General features: G+C 40.9%; 1 long non-coding RNA gene across 1 annotated transcript in view; it reads left to right on the forward strand.

Moving 5' to 3' along the window:
* LOC128838654 (uncharacterized) overlaps nucleotides 1–5,085 on the forward strand; it is a 121,981-nt gene extending 116,896 nt beyond the window's left edge. Inside the window, exon 3 of the long non-coding RNA XR_008445229.1 lies at nucleotides 1,257–5,085. This is a non-coding gene — a long non-coding RNA (uncharacterized LOC128838654). The remainder of the gene's footprint in view (nucleotides 1–1,256) is intronic.
* Nucleotides 5,086–17,394: the final 12,309 nt, after the last annotated feature.

Below are 17,394 nucleotides of genomic sequence, written 5' to 3' on the forward strand. Positions count from 1 at the left end.
ATTTTCTTTGTACAGTATACGTAAGAAATGTGTAATGTAGTATGTAGCTGAATTTTTTTAAAAGGCTTTTTAAAACATGGGAATCTGGTGTCCTACTGGGCGTTCTACAGAGGATGCTAAGTGCTTCTTGGAGACACTTTTATCTATTATTTATAATCCATTGAGGTCAGAAGTAGTGATTTTTTTTTAACATTTCTCAGTTTTCCATCACAATATACTGCAAAATTAAATGCTTTAGCCCTGACACGCATCGTGCCTGTTTCTCCTTCTCAGTACTTCAGACCATCTGAAACTCCAAAATAACATGATCAAATGAGAGTTGAAGTCCTTAAGGCTAACTGCTTTGTGCTTCAGAATATTGTGTGTGTGTGTGTGTGTGTGTGTGTGTGTGTGTGTGTGTGTGTGTGTGTATATTTTAACAGGAATTCTTCAAGTGGATCTTTTCAACATCTAGTTTAGATAAATATTTTACAAATTATTTAAAGCTTTTGGGACAGATTGGATAATACAGGTGTAAATTAGTGCAGAACTTGGTCCAATTTTAAATCACTTATTGGAGTACTACGCCAGATTCTTTGGTCTGCTCCATCTATTTGGGACAAAAGTGGACAGATGCCCGCTATAGCTGTACAGCAGAGAATGTGCCTTGCAAAGACAAACTCTCTTCTGGTGTAAAGAGCTTGTTCCTGCACCAGCCTGCCTCCCACCTTTCCCCACACTTCCAGCGTAGGGCAAGGGAGGTGATGTTCTGGGAGGGGAAAAGGGAAGGAAATGAGACAGAGCAGAGCTCTGCTCTGTCTCATCTGCCATTGGCATAACGTCCCTTAGGGACCAAGCTTCTCTAACTTCCTCTGGAGCTGGGCAGCACAGGATCAGGGAATCACTACCATCTCCCTGCAGTGCTACCCCAGCTGTGGTGAAGAACTGAGCCTTGAAAGTGAAGTTGTGCTCCCTGCTCCCCCAACCCCCAAATTGATGCCTTTATGTCAAATTCAGCTGTCATACTGGTGTGAATCCAGAATAATGCCTTTAACTTCTTTGAAGCTATTGGATTTTTACTTTGGAATGACACTGGGTAGAGTAGAATATGGCTGTTTATTTTCCAGAATAGGACTGTCCTGTGGAAATCAGAATAGTTATCAGCTTCAGATGCATTGTGGTTGATGTCTAATGTCTTCTGTGGTTTATCAGGGGAATGCAGAGCAGCTTACTGGATAAATCATATATATGCTTTCATCAGTTTATTTTTTTTTTAGGATTCTGAAATTGCTGTGCACAGAGACACCTTCCATAACATTCATTGGACTGTTAAAATGGAAGAATGCCACAGCTGAAAGGACTTACAAGTATATTGTTTTGAAACCTGCAAAATTTCACCTTCAAAAATGTATCTGATGTCACAGGGGATTGTCTGTTTTAGGATAAAGGGAAGTTCTAAGAGCTACCAGGTGGTGCTAGAGGGGAAAAATTGCCAAACCAGTCATCAGGTGTTTCAGTATCCTCTCTCTGATAGTTTTTCTCCAACCTTCAAAATATCAACGAGGAGGCTGAAATTGACCCATGTCAACCTTAACCCACCACAGGTCAAATTTTCAGCAGAGCTCCTTATATGCTTGTGAATACGTTGGATAATTATGTGTGAAGATGTGGGGTTTTCAGGTACAAAATGAATGTAACCATAAAAAGAAGCCAGCACTAGCAATTACAGATTAACTGGGGATGCGATAAAATATTATCGCTTCTTAAAGAAAAAATATTTTAAGTAATACATCTAGTGTTAGGAATTAACTTTCCACGTGATTTGGCTCTCTTCATTCACAGGAGCATTTCCATCCTATAAAGGACCTGGGCTATAGTGAAGAAATGTAGACAGCTTCTGATGCCTTTCCTGAAAGCCAGGGAACCACTGTTTGGGGGGTGGAAAGGACGGGAAATCCCCAAAACCTGAAAATGTTCTTATAGTAATCAAATAATAGATTGGACTACAGCAATGAATGAATTGGTTATCCCAGGGCCGGTTCCTTTCTATTTAATAAGCTAGAATTTGGTACAATGGAAGAACTTCTACACTGAGCTAAACCCCATCATTATGCTGATATTCCCTTCCCCTTCTCCCACCACTGAAGACAGTTGAATTGTACAACACGGCACTTCTATGACCATTATGTTCATTTTGTGGATGTGTATGATTAATAATTCCATACATAGTCAAATCACACAGTAGCCTTAAATTCTTTGATAAACTCCAGTGAAGTGACTGATATATGCAGTAATCTATTCATATTTTCCACTGTGTATATGTATTATGTATGTTTTTCCTATTCTCAAGGTATGAAAGAGAAAATAAATCCATTAGAGTGCACTACTTTAAGAGAACTTGTTCAAGGACAACCTGCATCTCAAATTTGGTTATCTGATTAGAATATACAGTTGTCCTGATTTTGTTTGAGCCAAAATGAGTTATTGTTTTAATTTGTGTTGTATGTCTTACTTTCAAAGACAAACTGTTGACCTGATCTGACTTGCACTAAACAATTCAAGGTGCATCGATTGACCATTGCATCAGACCAGAGGTTGTAAATGAAAAATGGCCTTCTGCTTCAGTTTGCTGATAAACATTATGTAACTTTAGCGCCCTCGTGACCAAGATGGAGTCTGCTCTGCAGGTAGCAGGAATGCAGCAGGAAAAATCCCTTCCACCCCAGGGGCACCTGTTCCACACCCCACAGAGTGAATACATACACCCACAGAAAAAGTGCAATGGATATAAGAAAGGGAAATATTTATTTACAGAGGAATGAGCGGAGAAAAAGAACAAGGAGAAATATAGGGGAAGCAGTAGAACAGGGTTGCATTCAAACCAAGGTCCCACAAGCCCAGTGGTAGAACAGTCTGGAAGGGCAGACACTGAGCAATGTGTCTGCACACAGAGTTCAGGAGTCCTGAGCAAAGTTACAGTCTAGTGGTGAGTCTTGGGGGTTCCTGGTCCTCTTCAGCCCCAGTGAACTTTCCCCAACAAACCCCTCCGGTGCCCTCTTCTGCCACAAGGGTGACCAGACGTCCCAATATTTTGGTGTCTGTCCCGCCAGTCGGGACGAAATTTGTCCTGATATCCGCCAGCAGCACTGGGTTGGGGTTTTTTTTTTTTTTTTTTTTGCTCAGCCAGCAGGACTTTTTTGCTCCCCCCCCGATATTTTCTTCCCCTCATCTGGTCACCCTATCTGCCGCTATCTGCAAAGCCACACAGAGCGACCACCTCCCCACTTAACTAGCTAGCAACCTCCCTTCTTATTCCCAGTGCAGAGTCAGAAGCCCCAGTACTCTCAGCCCCATGCAGGTCTGGGCAGCAGTGATACTGGGTCCAGCTCCGGCCTGTCCTTCTTGAGCGATTCCTCCCTGGCACAGTGCTCCTGTCTTGGGGTGTCCCCGATTGGCTGCCCTGTCCTTCCCAGGCTTCAGGCAGGTTCTCTGCTGCTTCACTTTGTGAGGTCCTGCGGGCTGCAGCCCTTCTTTCCCCCAGAGCTCCAGCGACACATACCCAAGTTTCCCTCCTTTTTCTCACTGTTCCCCTTCCCCCCCTAGGAAAAAGATATAAAGGGACCATGCTCTCTAAACCCCAAAAGGGGTTACACATTACCAAACAGCATATTTCCCAGTAATGGACTTTGGAGAGGACATTTACAAATTTACTCCTGTGCACTTTTGCAACTTGAGTACAACTGTCTGAGCGGATCCAGAGCTGGAATTCAGCCCCATGCCAAACCAAGGGGAAGATCACTTTATTTTTTCCTGACTTTCAGGAATAGTGATAAGGAAGCTGAGTCTGGAAGGCAGTCTTCATTTCATTTTCACCTTGAGGTAAGACAGCTGGTCAGACATTGCACACAAAATTATTAAGTACAAGTATCTTGATCTTAAGCAACTTGATCTGGACAAGTAAAATTTATGCTGACCTGGTAAAAAGCCAGGTGTCCCAGCTCCTATGAGAGAGGAAGGATGGTTCAGTTAGTTGGGGCACTAGCCTACACCTTTGAAGATGCTGATTCAATTTGTTGCTCTGCCACAGACTTGTGTGACCTTGAGCAAGTCACTTGACCTTTCTGTGCTTCAGTTCCCATCTGTAACATGGGGATAAAAGCACGCCCTACCTCTCAGTGGTGGTGTGAGGATAAATACATTAAAGATTGTGAAGCACTCAGATTCTACAGTGATGGGGCCGTATAAGTACTTTGGATAGGTAGAAGTAAACACATCAGAAGTATCTTGGTAGATCTTTGAATTTTAAGAACGCTTACAACACACAATATCTGTCTTGGTGTTCATGAAAACGGTTTTAGGATGGCTCAAGCAAGGTTGTGAGAAACTGGATTTTTTTCCCCTTGGGAGTGTGGAGAGACACTCAGCCCAACTGAGTTCAGTCCACTATTTTATTTTGTGTTTGTGGTTTTTTTGTTCCTGGATTTTTTTCTTCATTCTCTGAAATTATCACTCAAGTATTTGCATGAACAGAACATCTATTTGAAAAGGAGGGTCCTCAGTGAGCCCCCTGCCTGCTTCTTCCTAGAATAGACAGCATATCAAGAATGGTGAGGGAGCATGGCTAGAACATGCTACGCTTTAGAGAAGACTCCATCAACTAGATGGAGATATAGCTGATCTGTAAAGGGGTAGAGGGCGATTTAGGACTGGCAAGCAGTTCCCTTGTGCCCTGCAGAGCCAAGCATGGCTGAGAATCTGGACCAAATAAATGATTGTGGTTCATTTAATATAACTTTTGTGTCTGTGTGTTCAGGTTTTTTCACTGTTTTTTATTCAACAAAAAACAGAGGGTTTTTGCTGGATGGGGAAAATCACAAAATCCTTGTTCCAAGTAATTGTTCCTGACCTGGGGGAAAGAGATGTTTTTCTCTAGACTGCTTTGTTAAAATAGAGAATTGTGAATTTCACAGGTTTTGTTCCAGAAATAATCAATTTCTTGCAGAGAGCCTGTATGGATATTTCAGTTTGAAAGAAAAGGACTCTTTTGTGCACAATGCTTTTTTTCCTCCCTTTTATCTGGAGAGCCTGGTCTAGGGTTACCATATTTAAAAAATAAAAAAAGAGGACACTCCACGGGCCCTGGCCCCACCCCTTCCCCACCCCCACCCCAACTCTGCCCCTTCCCCAAAGTCCCCGCCCTAACTCCCCCTCCTCCCTCCGTCCCAGCCATGCGAAAAGGGCTACCTGAGAGCTACCAGCTTCACGGTTTGCCGGGCAGCCTCCAGACCCTGCACCCCCGGCCGGCGCTTCCCCAGCGCAGCTGGAGTCCAGGAGGGGAAGCGCCCAGCTGGGGGCGCAGGGTCTGGAGGTTGCCCGGCAAACCATGAAGCCGGTAGCGCTCGGGCTTCGGGCAGCCCCTATGCCTCCAGACCCTGTGCCCCCGGCCGGGCACTTCCCCTCCCGGGCTGCAGCTACTCTGCTCCTCCCCTGACTCTTCGGCTCTGTTTAAGAGCCGAGCTGCCTGAGCGCTCTGGCTTCGGGCAGCCCCCTTGCCTCTGGACCCCAGCCGCCGGCCGGGCACTTCTTGTCTTCGACTCTGTTTAAGAGCCAAGCTGCCCGAGCCAGCGCTACCGGCTTCGGGCAGCCCCCTTGCCTCCGGACCATGTGCCACCGGAGCAGAGCAACTGGAGCCCGGGAAGGGAAGTGCCCAGCCAGCAGCTCGGGGTTCGGAGGCACGGGGGCTGCCTGAAGCCGGTAGCGCTGGCTCGGGCAGCTTGGCTCTTAAACAGAGCCAAAGTCTGAGTCAGGGGAGGAGCAGAGCAGCCGCGGGAGAGGAAGTGCCTGGCCGGTATTTTTCCGGACATGTTCGGCTTTTTGGCAATTCCCCCCGGACGGGGGTTTGATTGCCGAAAAGCCGGACATGTCTGGGAAAAAACGGACGTATGGTAACCCTAGCCTGGTCCACACTAACCCTCCTTTGAACTAAGATACGCAACTTCAGCTACGTAAATAACATAGCTGAAGTCGAAGTACCTTAGTTCAAACTTACCGCGGGTCCAGACGTGGCAGGCAGGCTCCCCCGTCGACTCCGCGTACTCCTCTCGCGGAGCAGGAGTACTGGCGTCGACGGCGAGCACTTCCGGGATCGATTTATCGCGTCTAGACAAGACGCGATAAATCGATCCCAGAAGATCGATTGCTTACCGCCGGACCCGGAGGTCAGTATAGACGTACCCAAGGTTTGAAACAAGCCCAGGGGAAAAAAAGTTTTGATCACTCTGTTTTTTGCCTTTGAGATTTTGCTGTATTTATTGTAGCTGTAAGTAGTGAAACTATTCTGACTGGTAACATATCCTTGTCTTTTGGTCAGAAGTTGTATCATTTCCCTAAACATCTGATGGCCTTGAGGTGAGAAGAAGGGACCCAGTCCTGCTCTTGTTGAAGTAATTGGCAAAGCTCCAGGATCAGGTCAAAAGGGTTTTTAAGCCAGTCTTTGGTTGCATTCTAAGAAATGGTGGTGGTGAGCATGTTATAGGAATTTAGGGGAATTAAATAACTATACCTTAATGGGGTTTTAATATTTGTTTCTGAAGCCTGTCTACTGGGCCTTGAATTTAGGATTAAATCGTTCAAGCCTGACAGAATATACAGCAGCTTTAAAATTACAAAGTAGCCTTTCCCAACCTGTTCTAAAAGAAAATCTACAGAGTCCAGTTACTCCCTTCCTAGTGTTTGGGTTTATTAGCTAGGAAATAATAAGATAACAAAGTTCCTCTCAAATCTTCTCCCGAGTCTTGGCTTCTCCGATAGTTAATACCTCAGAATTACTCAGCCTCCACTCTATTTCCTTCCCTAGTTGTGTGGAATAACAAGTTACTTGCCTTTGAGAGGTGGTTGTCCTACTTAAGTCTTTCCCATCAGGATCCATATCTGCTATTAGGATGGGCTGTGTCCAGATTGACAGAGCAAGACGGGTACCCAGAAATCACCTACTACAGGACAGGCCCAACAAGGACAATAACAGAACACCACTGGCCATCACATACAGCCCCCAGCTAAAACCTCTCCAGCACGTTATCCACGATCTACAACCTATCCTGGAAAAGTATCCCTCACTCTCACAGACCTTGGGAGGCAGGCCACTCCTCACTTACAGACAACCCCCCAACCTGAAGCAAATACTCACCAACAACTACACACCACACCACAGAAACACCAACCCAGGAACCAATCCCTGTAGCAAACCTCATTGCCTACTCTGTCCCCATATCTACTCTGGCGACACCATCAGAGGACCCAACCACATCAGCCACACCATCAAGGGCTCATTCACCTGCACATCTACTAACGTTATATATGCCATCATGTGCCAGCAGTGCCCCTCTGCCATGTACATTGGCCAAACCGGACAGTCCCTCCGCAAAAGAATAAATGGACACAAATTGGAGATCAGGAATGGTAACATACAAAAGCCAGTAAGTGAACACTTCAATCTCCCTGGTCATTCTATTACAGATTTAAAAGTCACTATTATTGAACAAAAAAACTTCAGAAACAGACTTCAAAGAGAAACAGCAGAACTAAAATTCATTTGCAAATTTAACACCATTAATCTGGGCTTGAATAGGGACTGGGAGTGGCTGGCTCATTACAGAAGCAGCTTTTCCTCTCCTGGAATTGACACCTCCTCATCTATTATTGGGCATGGACTACATCCACTCTGATTGAATTGGCCCTCTCAGCACTGGTTCTCCACTTGGGAAGAAACTCCCTTCTCTCCATGTGTCAGTATATAATGCCTGCATCTGTAACTTTCACTCTATGCATCTGAAGAAGTGAGGTTTTTACCCACGAAAGCTTATGCCCAAATAAATCTGTTAGTCTTTAAAGTGCCACCAGACTCCTTGTTGTTCAGGTAAACATAGTCAGCTTGTTACAGATTTGTCAGAGCTAGATGTAGACTCCCCGCCCCTCCGCCCCCCCCCCGCCAAAAAAGGAAAAGACACAGTGCTTGTTCTTCTGAAGCAGTAATGAGAGATCAGTGTAGCCTAAATATGATGCTATGATGATGGAGGAGAGTTTTCTTAATGCTTACTTTTTTTGTGTTAGGTTATTATTGATAATTGTGGTCTCAATTTTCAAACTTAGGTGACTAAATACGTATTCAGCTGCCTGATGATAGGTACAAAAGTGCTGAATTAGGTCTCTAAATATAATTGCTTGTGGCTAAATCAGCTCCTAAGATCCTAAATACAGATTTAAGCACTGAATTGTAGGCACCCTCCTTTGAAATTGTCTGTATTTTGTAATGTGATTTTGTGCAACACATAAAACTGTGATGAATGCTATAAATCAAAATAAATGGAATTGCAACAAACTGATTTTTTTTTACAAAAAATCTTTCTTCAAAAACTTGAGCCAAACAGTTAATCACAACACTTCATAATGTTCGGTATATTACAGGAGGTGACATACTACTCCCAAAATCTAAAGCAGAGAATTGCAGTTTGGTAAACAATTTCATTTGCTGTACAAGAGATTTCAAAGACAGACTGATAGTTAGTCATTGCTTTGGAGACGTTTCAATCATTAAACACCATCCAAACACAAGTCTAGACTGTTCTAAACAAGATATCAAATTTACACTAGATAACCATAGGATAATACCAACTTGATGTCAGATTTTGTTGTATGTAAGATAGTTGTTAGGGCAGCCTTGGTTAAATACATTTCCTGTTTTTATTTTGGGAGCTACAAAACTAGAGTTTGAATCCCTCAGCATGGGGTTCTTACATATGGGATAGTTTGCTGATAGTGCTATAGCTCATATTATTAGTGTCTTACTTTTGTAATCAGCGTGAAAGTGTTTGTTTTTTAAATCTAAAACACTGTTTAGACTCCATGTACCTGAAGTGTAAGCGTATTTTTGGGACAGTTATTTTCTAGAAATCCAAACCCACCCATGGATGGATTTTGTTAATTTTTTTTTAATTACCCATGTTACAGTATGTTCAATAGGGAGTAATTGTGGCCCAGCTGCCATGGTGGCGCCTCCTGGGTAGCAGTGCAGAAGGAGAAGCAGGCTTCATACAACTGCTACATCCTCACCTAACACATCTGGCTGGGAGGGGATATGGAACAGAGGCCTTGGCTACACTTGGGGATTCACAGCGCTGCCACGGCAGCGCTGTGAACTGCAAGTGTAGTCGCGCCGCCAGCGCTGCGAGAGCTCTCTCGCAGCGCTTAAAGTACTCCACCTCTCCAAGGGGAATAGCTTGCAGCGCTGCGAGCGAGCGTGCAGCGCTGCAGGCGCTGATTACACTGGCGCTTTATAGCGCTGCGCTTGGGGGGGGTGGTGTGTTTTCACATCCCTGAGCGCAGCAAGTTGCAGCTCTGTACAGCGCCAGTGTAGCCAAGGCCAGAGATAGCCATGGCTCAGCCCCTTAATGTGCCCAGAAGCATAGCTGCATTGCTTTTTTCAGGGAGCATACACTGCACCGCACTATACCTGGTGCAGTTTATTCCCCCTCAAAGCAGGGGGGAAACCATGAGGGAGACTGACTCCTTCACTCCCAATTTCTCTCCCCAAGCTGCTTCATAGGCAGCACAACAATGCACTGCCCATTTCATTGGGCAGATAACGGCACAGCTTAGTCCTAGGTTAGCAGAAGTATTTATGGATGTGGGGACATTACAGTAACAGAAAATTAAAACAAAATGATGTAATGAGAGAGAATCAGGACTACAGACAACCCACTCTGAAAATGGAGTGAGTGTGTGATTATATGTGGGTGGGCACCCTGTGCTTCATTCTGTTGTTGATATAGTTCCATTACATTTACTTAAGTTATAATTATTATTAATCTTTAAATTTATTAGAATAAAACATTTCACTGTAATCCTGTCTGTGATAAATTTTTGGGAAAGTGAGTACCAGTTAGTTTTATATAACAAGTGATTAATAAAAAAAAATTCCTGTTTTGCTATATTTTTTTGGTATCTCCTACATGAATAAAAACAATTTGAATGAGGGGAAAAGTTCTAAAAGCAACTGTGAAACTGCAGGTTTTAAATAAACATGACTTCATTTGTAAAGGATTTTACAATTTCTAGATTATGTACAATTGTAAAACGAGTTTATCCCATGTTAAATGCTAACTTGTTTTGATCTTTAAAGAAGCATCCGCTGCACACAGCTAGCTCTATCAGAATTCATGATTACCTGAAGCATGTGATTGAGTGGTCTGATTGGATTCTACTTGTAATAATCAACAGGGGTGTTGGAAAATTCCAGGACAATTGTCTCAAATTGTACCTGTTTTCACTATTCTCTGTTCTAAGACAGCTGTTAGGATCTGATTTCTCATCAGGTAATCAAGTACAAGATTAAATCACTAAAAACAATGGAAGAGTTGCAAAAGGAATTACTCTGTCTTCTATTTCTCTGTAACCTCTAGTTCACAGTGAAATGTTACAGGGTAACCTTGTTGATTAAAAAAACACCATCAGTCAATAACCTATTAATTTGACAGTAACTCTGGCAGTCTGCTTGCCTGTCCCCAATTTCCACCAGGACTAAAGAGAAATAGGACTTGAATGCTATTGTTGAGTATGCATGAATACCTGAATGCCCTTTGAAAAGCAATATATACTACAGTGATAAGTATTTCTGAAACTTTTTAAAAATAGTCATGTTGTATTTCAGATTCTTTTTCAGCATGTAAAATACTATCCACAGATATTCAAATATATCTTATGCCCTTAAACTATACCATTTTTATCTTTAAATGAAGAAAAAGTCAGTATTGTTTCCCTTATGTTTATTTATGTTTTTAAATTGAAATGCTTGTGACACTGCAGGTTTTTCAATATTTCTTATAGCCATTTATTGAGGGTTTATGTTGGATACTCTTGACCATTACATGGATGATTAAACTCAAATGACCAGGGAATGAGTTATGTGAATTAAGCATTTTTATAATGAGGTAATTTAATTATTTGTTGCTTAAATGTGATGGGATAGGTCAGCTGATTGATAGCGAATTTAAACTATTATTAATGAAAGGTCTTAAACATATTGTGTTTATTTGCCAGATATAATTATATAATTTTTTTCACGTATGCATGGAAATGTTTCTCTGGAATAAAAGGTAATTTTTTAGAAAAGAAAATTATGAAGGGGAACTATACTAAGTGTATTGGTTCAGTTATTTATTTATTTTTTTAAATAATAGACTGCATGGCATATTCTTATACAAAAACATCAGGAATGGATCCTTTATGGCTTCAAAATAAAAATAGAACATATTAAAAATTAATGCTTTTGTATACCATTTCTAAAGACAGGAGGGTTGATGCTGTGAGGCTATTCACTCATGATGAAACAGTATTGCATGATCTCACAATTTTATATATATTGAAATGGTTATAACTTGGATTGATTGGCCAGATTCTGTGCAACTGTGTTATGATGGCAAATTTGTCAAAGTCCAATGTGCATACAGCCTTGATGAAGCACCACTGATTAACAACTTGTATTGTGGTCCGTTGATAAAATGGAAAGTTCAGACTCAATGCGACCAGTACTCTTAAAAATACTTTTTTTTATAATTGAGTCTTTTGGAACAGATTTAAACCATATGGTTTGGTGGGATTTGCAAATGTATTAAAATAAACTCGGATTAGCATTGAGCATCATAAGTGGTGAGGCTGAGGTACAATTATGTATATCTGAAGTATCCATGTCTTTAAGTGACCACATAGTCAATGAGAGTATCAAAATGTTGATACCAATGTATAATTTACTATTCACCAATTCTTGAAAATCATCTGGCAGGTCACTTGCAGAAAGATGTGTTCTACTTGCCACCAGTGCTAAAAAGTATGTACAAGGTTTGTGGATGAAACGCAGCACATTAGAGAATGTTGGATGGTCGTGGTGGGGGAATGCAGAGATGAAAAGGGGATCTGTGCTCCATCCCCTGTAGGGACAGGAATGCAACTCCCGCTGCCACACCCTCGCCCCACCCAGCAGCCTGGGTAAACCTGGTTACTGATTCTGGTTCAGCACTTGCTATCCCTGCATTTTAACTTGCGAACTAAGAGATGGTAGGTGAGTATGTCAAGAGTTGCAGTATAAGATATTGTCTCTATTCTTTAAATTGCCTTAATCCTTTAAATGCCAAAACAGGATATTTTGTGCTGATGATTTAGTCTTTTGCACATACTGCTGATTTGTGCTGTATTGCTTGAGTGGGAGTATGGGGGTGCATGAAGCTGCTCTATTCATGCTTTCTGGAAGGTTCAAACAGAGCTATTCTGCAGGCAGCTACATTCCAGAGCTGAACTGATAAAAGAATCACAATGACTGGTAAATTACCTTTCTTTCTTAAAACTCTAACTGATATACAAAACCATAACAATTTGTACCAATGAATCAGGTCACAGCATTCCTACTTGATTATGGAAATGGCTCAGCACAAAGAGAAATCTGTTGGGAGATTTTGGACAGCACAGATGTTAATTATGGTGTAGGCAACTTACAGGGCCAGCCCTAGACCAAATGGCACGGCAGGCGAGGAGCATCTTTGGTGCTCCCCCCAGTCCAGTTGTTAAACTTTTGAATACCATATTTTTTATTGCATTTGTAGCCCATTTCATGACTTTGATGCATGAGTTATCCTTGTCATATAAGAAGATAAAATTTGCACACTAAGATCTGCAAATCTGTATTTATTCATGCCATATATATAAAAAAATTGTTTCCTCTAAGCTTATATAAACTTTTTTATTTTAAGAATAACTGAAATGGACTAACATCAAGAAATTGAACTGTGCACCAACATTGGGTGGACCAGTATTAAACAGTGTTGCAGTAGGTGAAAACCTTAGAACGTTAACCCTAGTCCTTCAGTTCAAAAGGTCGTTTTTCTCGCCTTTGACGTCGCGCTCAGCATCAGAGAGATTCAAAGACTGGGCAGTATTAGTGAGAGCAAAAGTCTATGTTCTGCAGTCTTAGAAAATCATCAAACATTACGTGTTAAGCATGGCAAAGTAAGTAACAGTATTTTTTTTATATTGTTGCGTAGATAGGGGTTCAATAATATCTTTGATATCTCATTAAATATGTCCTTTATTAGTCACTACTTACACTCTTTAAGTTTTAAAACACAAGTACATTTTCACAATTACACAATAAAACAGGGTTCACAATATCTCAGCTGGGCTCCCAATTAACTTAATACTTACATCTCACTACTGGCTAGTGGCGCCCCGCCCACTATATACCCGCAAGGGCATGGCTGACAACATTCTAGGAGGTTCGAGGAAAATGTAGTTCTCAGAGTCCACGAGATTCTACAAAGGTCCAGAACATTCTAGGAGGTTAGTGAAAAATGAATCCACATACAGAATACTTGAAACATTTTACTTCAAACATTCTATTTTCCCTTTTGCTGCTAACAACAAAAACAGCACTCCGAGCCCAGCGCCCCCAACCCCACCCTCCAATTGGTCACCTCGGTCGCCTGCCCCTAAATCTGGCCCTGGCATTTTTATCAAGGGAAACTGAACCTGAGATTTCACTGTCTCAACAGGCAGCAGTTGGTATTGAGAGAGTGGGGAGCTACATTGGAGCATCCTGACCTTTTAATTCTGAAATGGAATGCATCAGGACTGGACATTATTTTCCCGGCAGCAAAAGCAATAAGGTCAAAAGGTCCTAACATTTTTCTTCAGACTTTGGCAACTATGTTCCCTGATAAGGCCTAGAAGTATATGCCTTCCTTTCATTACTGCTATTTGCCTGAGTGGCACAAAAAAAGTCACAAGGAATTAGCCCTGGTGCTTTTAGCACTAGTGCTAGCTTGTTGGCCAGAACTATCAGCCATTTCTTTGTTAATTGTTAAGAAAAACCTCTTGCAGTAGACCTCCTTATGCAAGTGGTCGTACTAACCTTGGAGATTGAGAGCTGGAGGCTAATTTATGGCTGCTCAGAATTTTTTTATTGATGCTCAACATAAATGACATATAATCTATTTCTAAAGCATATCAATGCAGGCAGACTTTTTTATTTTGGCTGTACACATAGGGCATGATTCTCATTTACACTGAGGCCCTGTAAATTATTCCCACTTAAGGCCCATTTACACTGGCAAAACACAAGCAAATCAGCCTTAGAACCGTAAGACAGTGATTGGTTTCAATATTCTTAAAACTTTATTGCAAAAAAATTTGAGTTTGATGGCTGCATTAGATAATTTACATTGGTTGGAAAGGGAATCTTACTCGTGGTAGCATCTCACACTTGTATTGCCAGATTTCTTAATGAAGTTTTCTACTTAAAGCTGAAGCAAGTAGCCAAAGGGAATCTGAATTATGTAAGTCTTATCAGAACTGCTCTTTGAACCTGTGGAGGAGATATTGCTTAGTTCTCATCCATTAAAGTAGCATTTAAAATGCAGCAGTTTTGACATGAAGAATCAAGAGGTCCTGTTAGCTTAAGAACTGATATTGTAGTTTTCCCCCTGACAATCTGATCATATATACAGGCTACAGCTGCAAAGATATTAAGGCAAAGATTAATTTGATTTTTCTTTGGCACCCCTTTATTGTAATTCCTTCTTTTTGCCTACATCTATGACCCCTTAAGGAAATTCACGTTTTATTTTGGTAGTAGAACAGAGTTAGATTTCAGCAGCTTAGGTAAACAGGATAATTAGGCATTGATGTTCATTATTTCCAAGTGGGTAAAATTAGACACTAGGGTGCCTTATCGGAAGGAAAGGAAGGCTCTATCAGATAGTATTTATGCATATTCTGCAAGGTCTGGTCATCATTGTGGTCAGAGAGAAACTAGATTGTGTGTGGGGAAATGTAAAGCTACCACATGGATTCCATTTAATTCGTCCTGCAGGCTATAGTGTCTTCCTCAGACTTCTGTTTGTTTCCCCCCATGCTTCGCTTCTCTTTTCTCTTCTCTTCTCTTCTCTTCTCTTCTCTTCTCTTCTCTTCTCTTCTCTTCTCTTCTCTTCTCTTCTCTCTTGCTTGAGTGAAGTTCACCCTGTGGAGTCCATCTCTAGGCCTATGTACCACTTAAGTCTTATTTAGAGACTTAGAGTAGCTTATTCAAGCAGGTTTTTCTAATTTATCCTAGGTGTAAAGTAGCCATTATGTAGGGTGAGGCAGCTTATAAGGAATGGGTAATTTTTGAATCATCTCTTTAACATCCACAAGTCTAAAAGACCCTAATAGCTTTGTAATTTTCTTTCTTTTCTTGTCCCTCTAACACATGGTTCAAGTAGGTGCTGAAGCTCCCTGTGCAGTACCATCAGTCTGATAAGATTTCAAAGAGTTTAAGTTACTGCTGAATTTAGTCTATTGTGTCAAATTCATTCTTGGCATAGTTTTAGTGGAGTTACACAAGAGATGAATTTGGTCCATAATTCTGTTTCCTAAATATATATTTAGGAGCTAATAGTCTATGTTGGTGTGTTGGTGCAAAGCAAGGTCCAGTCCATCACTCAAAAAGTGTGGTAGACTTCTGGATCATGCTGTAATATTTTGCAGGATTTTGCAAGGACCACTTTATTGCAGGCATCGATTTTATATTTTTCTTTTTGAAGTGTAAATCCACATGGTAACTTGTTTTAAGCTCTGAAAGATTTATTTTATTTAAAAATTAGATCTGATAGGCAATGTCTATTGCCAGTTTTTCCATAGGCATAAAATATAAAGCCTCAAAAAAGATGTGCATTCCCTTCTCAAGCAGAATTAGTCTAAACTGATGATTTAGAGTAAGTTCTTGCAGCAGCATTGGAAACTTTCAAAGCTTTGTTTCTTGAGTGCCTCAAGATTGCCAGTTTTTAAGAGTAAAAAGTCTGAGAGATTTCACACTGATCAGTTAAATGGTTGGTTATTCAATTCACCTCCTGTGTATGTGTAGCTAAGAGGCTTAAATAATTAAGCTCATTTTATAAATACAGAAGTTATGTATCTGGAGTATGTTTTTCTGTCCAAGTCAAGATGGAGAAAAAGGTACAGCATATGTATTGTCAGCTGCGTAAGATGTTCTATCCTTTAAATATGACTTAGAATGGATTTTCTAAGTTACTGCTTGGGTGAAAGATAAGTGTTACTATACAGTCTGTAATTATAGAGTTGTTGGATTTAGCCTTTCATCAGAGCAGCTGACCCAGACTGAAAAGTCTGTCTAGATATTCTCCATTTTGGGACCAGATATTACCATTTTAACTCCGAGAATGCTGTTTGCCTTATCACTTCTCCAAATGGGGATATGATATTGTGGCACTCTGTGAATCAATTCATTTGTTGATCCTGTGTAAACAAAGCTGCTGGAATCCTCCCCAGCACCCATAATAATAATAATAATAATAATACTTAGTTTCAGAGTAACAGCCGTGTTAGTCTGTATCCGCAAAAAGAAGAACAGGAGTACTTGTGGCACCTTAGAGACTAACAAATTTATTAGAGCATAAGCTTTCGTGGACTACAGCCCACTTCTTCGGATGCATATAGAATGGAACATATAATGAGGAGATATATATACACACATACAGAGAGAGCATAAACAGGTGGGAGTTGTCTTACCAACTCTGAGAGGCCAATTAATTAAGAAAAAAAAAAAAAAAAAAAAAAACTTTTGAAGTGATAATCAAGCTAGCCGAGTACTTAGCTCTTGCATTGCACTTTTTCATTTGAAAGTAGTTTACAAAGATGGATAAATATCCTTATCCCAATTTTTGCGGATGGAAAAACTGGAGTTTGATGTTATGACTTGCTCATGGGTTATACATGTCATCAGTCACAGAGCTGAGTATAGAATCTTATTTCTAGTACCGGGTTCTGTCTACTGTACCAGGCTGCTACGCAAATGACAGAAGAGCCAGTTTCAGAGCTGTGTTTGATGGCAAGCTGTCTTGTTGGCTAATCAACAAGCCAACCAAATCGTTTATTTCTTACTAATTTTTATTATGTTTCTTTTTCTTATTTTGTTAATTATATATCTCTTGATCATTTTAACCAGTTATGTCTCTTTACGGAGGAAACCAGATTACATCTTTTTGTCTAGAGGAGGGAGTTCTTAAATTAATACAGTAAGTGGAACTGGCTAAACTTCCATGAAAGACTTTAATTTGTTAAGTGGAGCATGCCCTATTATTGCATGTCTGTCTGAATGGAATGTTTTGGCAGCTGATTCGGTTCCATGATTAAATTGTGAAACTTTGAATTACAGTATTTGACAATAATCTCCTTTCTCTAATTTCCATGACTAATTGAGAAACATTCAGCTGCCTGGGGGACAAAAATCAGATTAGTTGGCTCTATATTTTTTGCAAAGGAATATAGGAAATATTTTTGAGAAACCTCTGGATTTATAACAGATAAAGTCTTTCT

The sequence above is a fragment of the Malaclemys terrapin genome, chromosome 5, assembly GCF_027887155.1.
Source record: "Malaclemys terrapin pileata isolate rMalTer1 chromosome 5, rMalTer1.hap1, whole genome shotgun sequence".
In the NCBI taxonomy this organism is placed as follows: Eukaryota; Metazoa; Chordata; order Testudines; family Emydidae; genus Malaclemys; species Malaclemys terrapin.